Here is an 8,452-nt window from a genome sequence, read left to right on the forward strand (position 1 = left end):
TGAAATCATTTTGTATGCTCAATTTTAAAATATCTATCTCTTAGATTTATAAATAAAATAATGAACCTTTTTGTATTTTTTGAAATATGTATTAATTATTTGAGTTGTCTAAATGAACCAATTCGAACTGAACCGAATAGTTCGTGAATTTTAACCGAGCTGAACTCGAGCTAAAAAAATAGTTCGTATCGAACTCGAGTCGAGTTTCGAGCTGAGCAAATTCTTATCGAGCTGAACCGAACTCAGCTTTGGTTCAACTCGATTCGACTCGTTTCCAGCCCTAGTTATAGGCAGAGAGAGAGAACATATTTCTTTGATACTTTTTCATCAATATCTAGAATAATATTTATTAGAGTTTTATTTTCTACAGATTTCAATCATAATTTGATTGTGCACCATATGGATGTGTAAATTGTTTTTTAAATGTCAATTGGAAGAAGGGATCAACATGGTCTAACATGAAGTTTTGTAGTTCCATACCTAGAGCACATATATGGAAGTTAGAAAAGTCTATATGATCTTAAACAAGCTTCCAAGCAATAACATAAAAAAATTGTAAATTTACTAATCTCATATGGTTTTAAAGTAAATAATGAAAATGACAGATGTATTTATTATTATTGGTACAATGGAAACGATCATACATAACATTGGTCACAATAAATTAAATAAAAAATAATAGAAGAAAAGAAGAGAATTTGTTAACGAAGTTTCATCAATTAAAAAAAATGACATAAATTTGAAATTATTTTTGAACATTAGAAATGGGATAACTATATAATCATGCGTAGACTTTTTTTATAAGCAAAATTGTATTAAATAAGTAAAAAGACGGCTAATCCAATATAATAAAAATATCATAATATAAACATGCATAGACTAATGTGACTGTATAGAATAATGCCAATGTAAGCTATATATATTAAGGTATTTTGTATTTTAAGGTGAAGTAGACATAACATATACTAATATGGGTGTAGATATCAAACAATGTCATAAAATATTTATCAAGATAAACTGAGATTTCAGATTTATTGATAATAAACTACATGCTACGTACTCCATATTAATGAGCTTTGTTTGGGAGCAAAAGAACAAATCTGGTTTCAGCTCTTCTTAATGTTGGGGTCCCAATGCTGCATTACCTTCAATGAGTGAAGGCGTGAAGTTTATGAGGTGTGTCATTATTCACTAGGAATGACATATGATCAGTTACAAGTGGGGTAATCAAATACCTAACCCTTTCTTTTTTGGCTAAAAATATATATTTGCACCCTAATATTCATCTCAGTTGAATAGAGCTCTTAACTTTATGCTCAACTCCTTTTCCCACAAGGAATCTAGTCTTCAAGGATTGACAAAATTTATTTCTTTTTGTGGTGAAAGCAAAGTTTATGTATTCATTAATTGAAGATAAATTCTTCAAATTTGTTCGGCTTTATGTATAGCCCATACGAAATGAATGTGTTGAAGCGCATCAAGTCTTAAAACATGTGTCCTTAATTTATTTCCTTTTTCTTTTTTTGCATGTTTTTTTTATAGATAGGTTAGAATTTATTGTGAATGATCAGACTATCTTATAACTTCATTTTTTAATTTTTGTTAGCTGAGTCTCAAACCCATGATCTCTTTCACCTCAATTCTTAAATCATTCACCCTAAGCATCAAACCACCTCAAATATGACGGGCTCAAACATAAGAATAAATAAACTATCTAGGAAATTATTACCATCTATATTTCTCAAACACACACATATATAATTTATTTATTTATTTTCTAATTATTTTGAGATGTAATGTTCACCCTTGTCATTAACAAATAAATTTACATGAACTTCGTCCAGCTTCATTTTTATTATGATCTCAGTTGTATAACTTGCTAGTGCTATCACCTTTTATGTGGCATGAACAATAATGGGAGGAATATCCTGTTAGGATCGAGTTAGAACGCGGAGAAAATCCAACAGCTTTATGGTCCTTGCATGTGCTTCTTGCATTCTATATCTTATTATTTTATGTCCTTTGTTTTTGGTTCTTTGTAATGTAGTTCAGAAAAAGGGTACTACCAGCTTTATGGACACTTTTCTGAGTGATTTGATTTTCAAGTGACTAGAAATTTATTTCAGTGACATTTTAAGATTGGATTTTATGAAAGAAAGAAAAATGCATAATTCTTTTATGTGCTTTTGATAAATGCAATTGTTATGGCTCATCACTAAGAAGTTTTTAGAAGAAACCATATATCAACTTCCAATTCAATTTTGTATTCTGAAAAATAAAATAAAATGAATGTACCATAACTTCTGGATATGGAAGGTTGCGAGAGGTTAGAGATAATTTCTTGATAATGTCCTTTAAATCAAGAAATTATATCAAGCGTTATCATGAAAGTTATTCACCATTGCAAAAGGATTTGTTATTTCATAGAAATTTTCGATTAATAAAGATTTGTGTGGATTATCCAATATATTTTTAAACTAACAAACTTTGCTCTTGATATAGCATATTATTCTCAAGGATAAATACTCGATGATAGACTGATACTTCAATATTATTTTTTCTAAAATCAAATATATCAGAGATAATTTAAGTTTTTTGAGTCAAACTCCTCTCCATTATTAAAAATAACAATTTTATTTGTAGGATAAAAATATAATGTCAATATAAATAAAATACAAGTATCATTATCATTTGGATTTTCTATTTATTTCCATATAATTGTTATTTCCAGACCAAAGAGGAATTTGACTCCTCCATAATAAATATTTAACTATTATGTATTTAATGTAATTTTATTTCATATATTCTCTAAACATAATTAAGTTAAAGATAAATGTTAATAATTGTGACAATGTCATTGTTTAAAGATAATAGAAAAACTGGTTAAAAAAAATATTATTTTGACTTAATTTTTAAAAAGTGATTTACTTTATTTATATATCTTAAACAACACCATCAAAACATTTGTTAATAACTTAATATGCCTTACATGTACCCAAAAAAAATGTACAACCTTAGATTAAAATAATCTCACGTCAATTGATGTATATTTACATTGTTGATAGAGGTTATACACTCCGGTCTTATGTGAAGAACAATAACTACCAAATTTGAGTTGTTTGTTGACATTTCATTGCTCAGAATGATGACATTGCAATTCGTTTGATTTGACAGAAGCTTATAAAGACTTGATGACCCACATCTTTTGACAATGGAATCAAATAAACAAAGCACTAGTCCAAACTTGCTGGTCCAATTTCTATTCATCTGTGCATTGCCCTTGTCGTTAGGAAAACATAGATACGATTGTACCCAAAAAAAACAGAGATATACATAGAGAAGAAAAGCTGAACTAAATGGGCCACTCTTGTGAGAAGTGTAACATGGTTTTGACGGCCAGCTTCAGCTATGATTGATCTTATAAGTAATATTAGGGTGAGCAGGATCCAACTTTACTCATTTACTCGGTTTAGTCCTATCATGATCGAGTTTGAATATAGTCAGATTTCATGAGATCTAGGATTGGGATCGAGTTCAAAAATTAGATCTGATCAATATTTATGGCTAGATAAGAGACATACATGATCCAGTCTGACCCGTCTCATGATCATTCATTCATCATATTTGTAGTTATGTCTATCCAATCATGTATAGAGTAATAACATCTCTTTCACTCAAATTATTATTGATTCTCTACTTTTTTTCATATATATATATATATGAGTAACAAAATATATCATTTCATATGTCAAATTACATATTCATAATAAAAGGTGTACATTATATTTAATTGAATATAAGATTAGGTTCAAGTTCAAAAGTTGACCGAATCAACACTTGAGATCAAGTTGGCTTCGGATCTAAAGTAAAATCAGGCTTCAAAAAGTAATTAGGTCAACATTTACATTTGGGTAAAGGACAAACTTTATCCCAATGATGACTCCTAAGTAATACTTATGCTCAACGTACTAATTAGTCATTGTTCTTGTTTAAAGTTATGTGCATGCAGGACCACAATGAAGGGCCACATTTTATTTACAACTAAGCTAATGATAAACATTTTAACATAGGATGAAGCTTTTAAGGATAATATTTAGGTAAACCATTGTATTTAACATAAGGTTTTTTAATAATTAATTTGACTTTTTTTAAAGCTTCATTTTATCTAGAATAAATTATACTAACATTTTTTTAATTAAGAATTGATTTAATAGTTATTACCCCTCTTGTTTCAAATATCATAGGGACATTCTTTTATGTTAGAGGAATACATGGTGTAATAGATTGATATAAATCAAGGAAGTTTATGTATATAGAAAAAAGAAAAGACGTATCGTATGTAGTTTTTCTAAACCTTAAGCAATATCTAGGGATGACAACGGGCACGGGTAGTAGTAGCTACCCGCTACCCGTTTTAAAATAGAAGAGTAATACTCATACCCGCCCGTACCTGTACGGGTACTCGTGAGCGGGTATTTGCGGGTAGTTTAGGGTACCCGCGAGTAGAACGGGTACCCGCGGGTTTCCTCTATTATAAATAATTTTTAAATTTTTTACTTCTATTGTGTTTCAAATAACATGAAACTTAATCATTTTTGTACCTTTTGATTAAATATTTTGCTAAAATGCTAAATTTATTGGTGGTTTCCATTTGTGTGATTTTTTGTTCTCATTTTTTTAACAAAAAATATATATTTTCTTTGTAAAACATGTGTGTTTCTATACTTTCTATACATGTAATAATATTTGTAGGGTGTTTCACCACCAAACTCATTAAAATATGTAAACAAAGTAAAAGGAAAAAATATACATAGTGTAATAAATGTTAGAATAATGTATTTTTTATTTTAATTAAATATAATATATTAATCATCTAAATAACGGGTACCCGCGGATACGGGTACCATAATATCCGTACCCGCCCGTATGTACTACGGGTATTTTTAAAAACCCGTTTATAATACCCGCGAGTACCTGTTTGTGACCCGTACCCGTGCCCGTACGGGTTTTATCGGCGGGTACCCACGGGTACGGGTTTTTTTGCCATCCCTAGCAATATCAGTATAATTTAATTTTTAATTTTAAAATTTATCCACATGGCCGCATATCTTATATTGAAGCGCTTAAATTTATAATGCTTTTAAGTAAGTTTGTAGGTCGTTATTATTATTAGAATTGAATCTAATTAGGTACTTGAGGGTCTAGTGATGTAAGGGTTGATAGGTCTCTAAAATGACCAAAAGATCAAAGATTCAATTCTTAGGAGTGATATTTATTGATAAAAGTAGCCACACAATAAAAAATGTTTAATTCCTTATCTATAACATAAAAATATACAATTGATAGTACACAAAATATATATTAGGACAAAATATGTAATCTTTTAAGAAGAACAAATATTGAAGTGTTGATTGTAAAATGAAGTAGCAAGTTACATGTATATTCGTATAGGGTGATATTTTTTGCTGCATAGTCAATAACACATTACCTATAAACTCACATGGTTAAAAACACACATGTTAGTACTATATTCTTATTGTTAAGAACACACATGTTACTCGTACATTCGTATGGTTAAAATCACACATGTTATTCGTACATTTGTATTGTTAATAACACACATGTTATTGGAGCATAATGAGCATGATAAGCATGGTGACTTACCAACCAAGCAACATGGAAATGCCTCACATTATCACAACAAACACACCCAAGGCTCATCTCATAATCCAGCACGAGCAATTGGGCCAACCAGCATGGTCAGAATCCTATGCACCATGACACATCAGGTTGAAGCCCCTGGTCGAGACAGCACGGTCAGGATAGCTCAAGCCACGCCAAGCATCAGGCGTAGGCCCCACGGTCAAGTTGCTCGAGTCAGGCGCATATCCCCCAGTCAGGTTGCTCGAGTCAGGCACATGTCTCTCGACCAGGCTGCTTAGGATGACGCATCAGGCCTGCTAGGGTTGGCGCACCAAATATCACACTTGACGCATCAGAGGCCTTGTTGGGGGCATCAACATTACATAGTCAGGCTCGTGGCTCTGGCCAACCTTGGCGCACCAAATTCCTACCCAGACTATGAAGCATGCGCAGTCAGAATTTATGCACATGGACAATTAATTAGCACATGTGTTTTATATAGGGACACTTTATATATTCTAGAAGAATCTTCATTATATGTTAGTTAGGAAAGTTTGTTAGTTTGTTAGTTGGGGTTTTCACCATTTTTAGTTAGGTTGCTTCTGTTACAAGCAACTACACCTTCTTATATATAAGTAAGCTAATGGCTTATAATAATTCAATGAAAATAATAAGATCATGAGGTATATTGAGTCACAATTTCGCAATACATATTACATGTATATTCACACGGTTAAAAGTACACATATTACTCATACATTCGTATTGTTAAGAACACACATGTTACTTGTGCATTTGCATGATTAAAAACACAAGTTACATGTACATTTTTACATGTTCTTCGTGCATTCACATGGTTAAAAACACACATATTACTCATACATTCACATTGCTAAGAATATACATGTTATCCGTGCATTCACATGATCAAAACTTGTTCAAACACATAAGAAAAATAAATGACAATTCCGATTTTGGTAATGAAAATAGAAAAATTGACACGTGATACTATGTGCTTTTGAAGGTTAAAAAAGTTTAAAAGTATGTTAAAATTTGTAATATTCTTAAAATTAAAATTAAGAATTCTATGATCTTTAATAGCAATGGGAGTGACCATGCCCCATTGAAGCCTCAACTTCAACTTTCATCTTTAAATAGAAAACATAAATAGCAAATTCATTTGTTGTTTCAGTTTTCAATTCTAATGACAAAAAAATTAATAATAATAATAAACAAATAAATACAATATTGTAAGTCGATGTATATAATATCAGCGTGGGTACATAACATTGGTTTTGAGGGTTTAATTATCCTAGAGAATGAGACCTTATAAATGAGACACCAACGAAGAGAATTATCGGAAGAACAAATTTATAAAATAATGAAATCAATGAGAACAAATATATAAAATAAAAAAAATCAATGAACAATGTACAAAAAAACAATTAAAAATAAAACCAGATATACAAAATAAGAACATATCTACATCATGAACAAAAAAATCAATAAAAAATGCATTTTAAAGAACAAATCTATAAAATAAACAATAAAATCATTTAAAAAAATACACTTTAAAGAGAATTGTTGGAAGAGAAAAAGAAGGACAACAACAAAGAGAGAAAATAATAATTAAATAATAAAATGAAACAAAAAATAATAGAAATAGAGAGACACCAGATGTTAACATTGTTGGTTGAAAAAAATGTATTAATGTTAAAATATAATTATGAAATATTTTTCTGACCAATCATAACTCATAATACATAGAGTAACACATATTGTGAGACAAAAGATATGCTCCAAATATGAAAAGGTACACATGAGAGAATTTACGAGGGGAGGTTTTAATAGATATATGTTTTTGTTAGATTTACATGTGGGCATTTATTATTGATACATAATAGAGGTTAAGGATTTTTAGTTTACTCTTTGCTGGTGAAATGTTTTGGGGTGGAAAACATGCTAAGAGGAGTTGACATCTACTAGAAAAGAGCTTTTCTTCTAATATATTATATATATTAGTAATAGTAATAAAACATATTGTGAGGAATTGACATGGGTTAGAGAGGAACTTTTCTTCTTATATAGTAATAGATAAATAGGATTTATCGGTGTGACAAATACTTAACCCTTAAACATAAACACTATTCAGTTTTTGGTAAAATAAAAACTAAAATAGTGTGAATGGTGGGATTTGTTGACCGTACCAATCCGTATATATTGTGTAAGTTAAATTCAAACACTTGACATAAGTTTAATTCAAGTAAAACAATAACCATAACATCACCCGTTAAATTAGTTACTCAATATCCCAACCGAGTTTAACAATATTGGTATCAAGAAACCCTAAAAAACTCAACAAAAGTAAAATAATATTAATATAATAATTAAGTTAGGAGTGTAATATTTCTACACTGTCAATATGAATAATGTTAATATAATAAGTAAGTGCATTATCTTTTATACACCTTCATCCTTCAACAATATGTAAAATTCCTTGCTTCTTATGCAAGGTTAAAATTATGTTTTCTTTTCTTGCCAAATATAGCATATAGCCGTTAGTCTTTCTTGGCGCCAATTTCTGTTAATTTAGTTTGGCGCCAATATCAGTTAGGGTAGTTTAGGTTGGTTGCTTCTTATTCAAGCAATCCCTTGTATAAATAAAACCATTTTGGGTCTTCAAAGCAATAAGAATGATGTATATTTCAGTTCAATTCCGCAAGTTGGTATTAGAGCTCTTGATCTGAGAGCTATGCTGCGCATTAAAGCCTTTGCCCCTGACTCAAATTCATTCTCAAAGAAAGGAAGA

The sequence above is a fragment of the Lupinus angustifolius genome, chromosome LG17 (assembly GCF_001865875.1).
Source record: "Lupinus angustifolius cultivar Tanjil chromosome LG17, LupAngTanjil_v1.0, whole genome shotgun sequence".
NCBI classification, from domain to species: domain Eukaryota; kingdom Viridiplantae; phylum Streptophyta; class Magnoliopsida; order Fabales; family Fabaceae; genus Lupinus; species Lupinus angustifolius.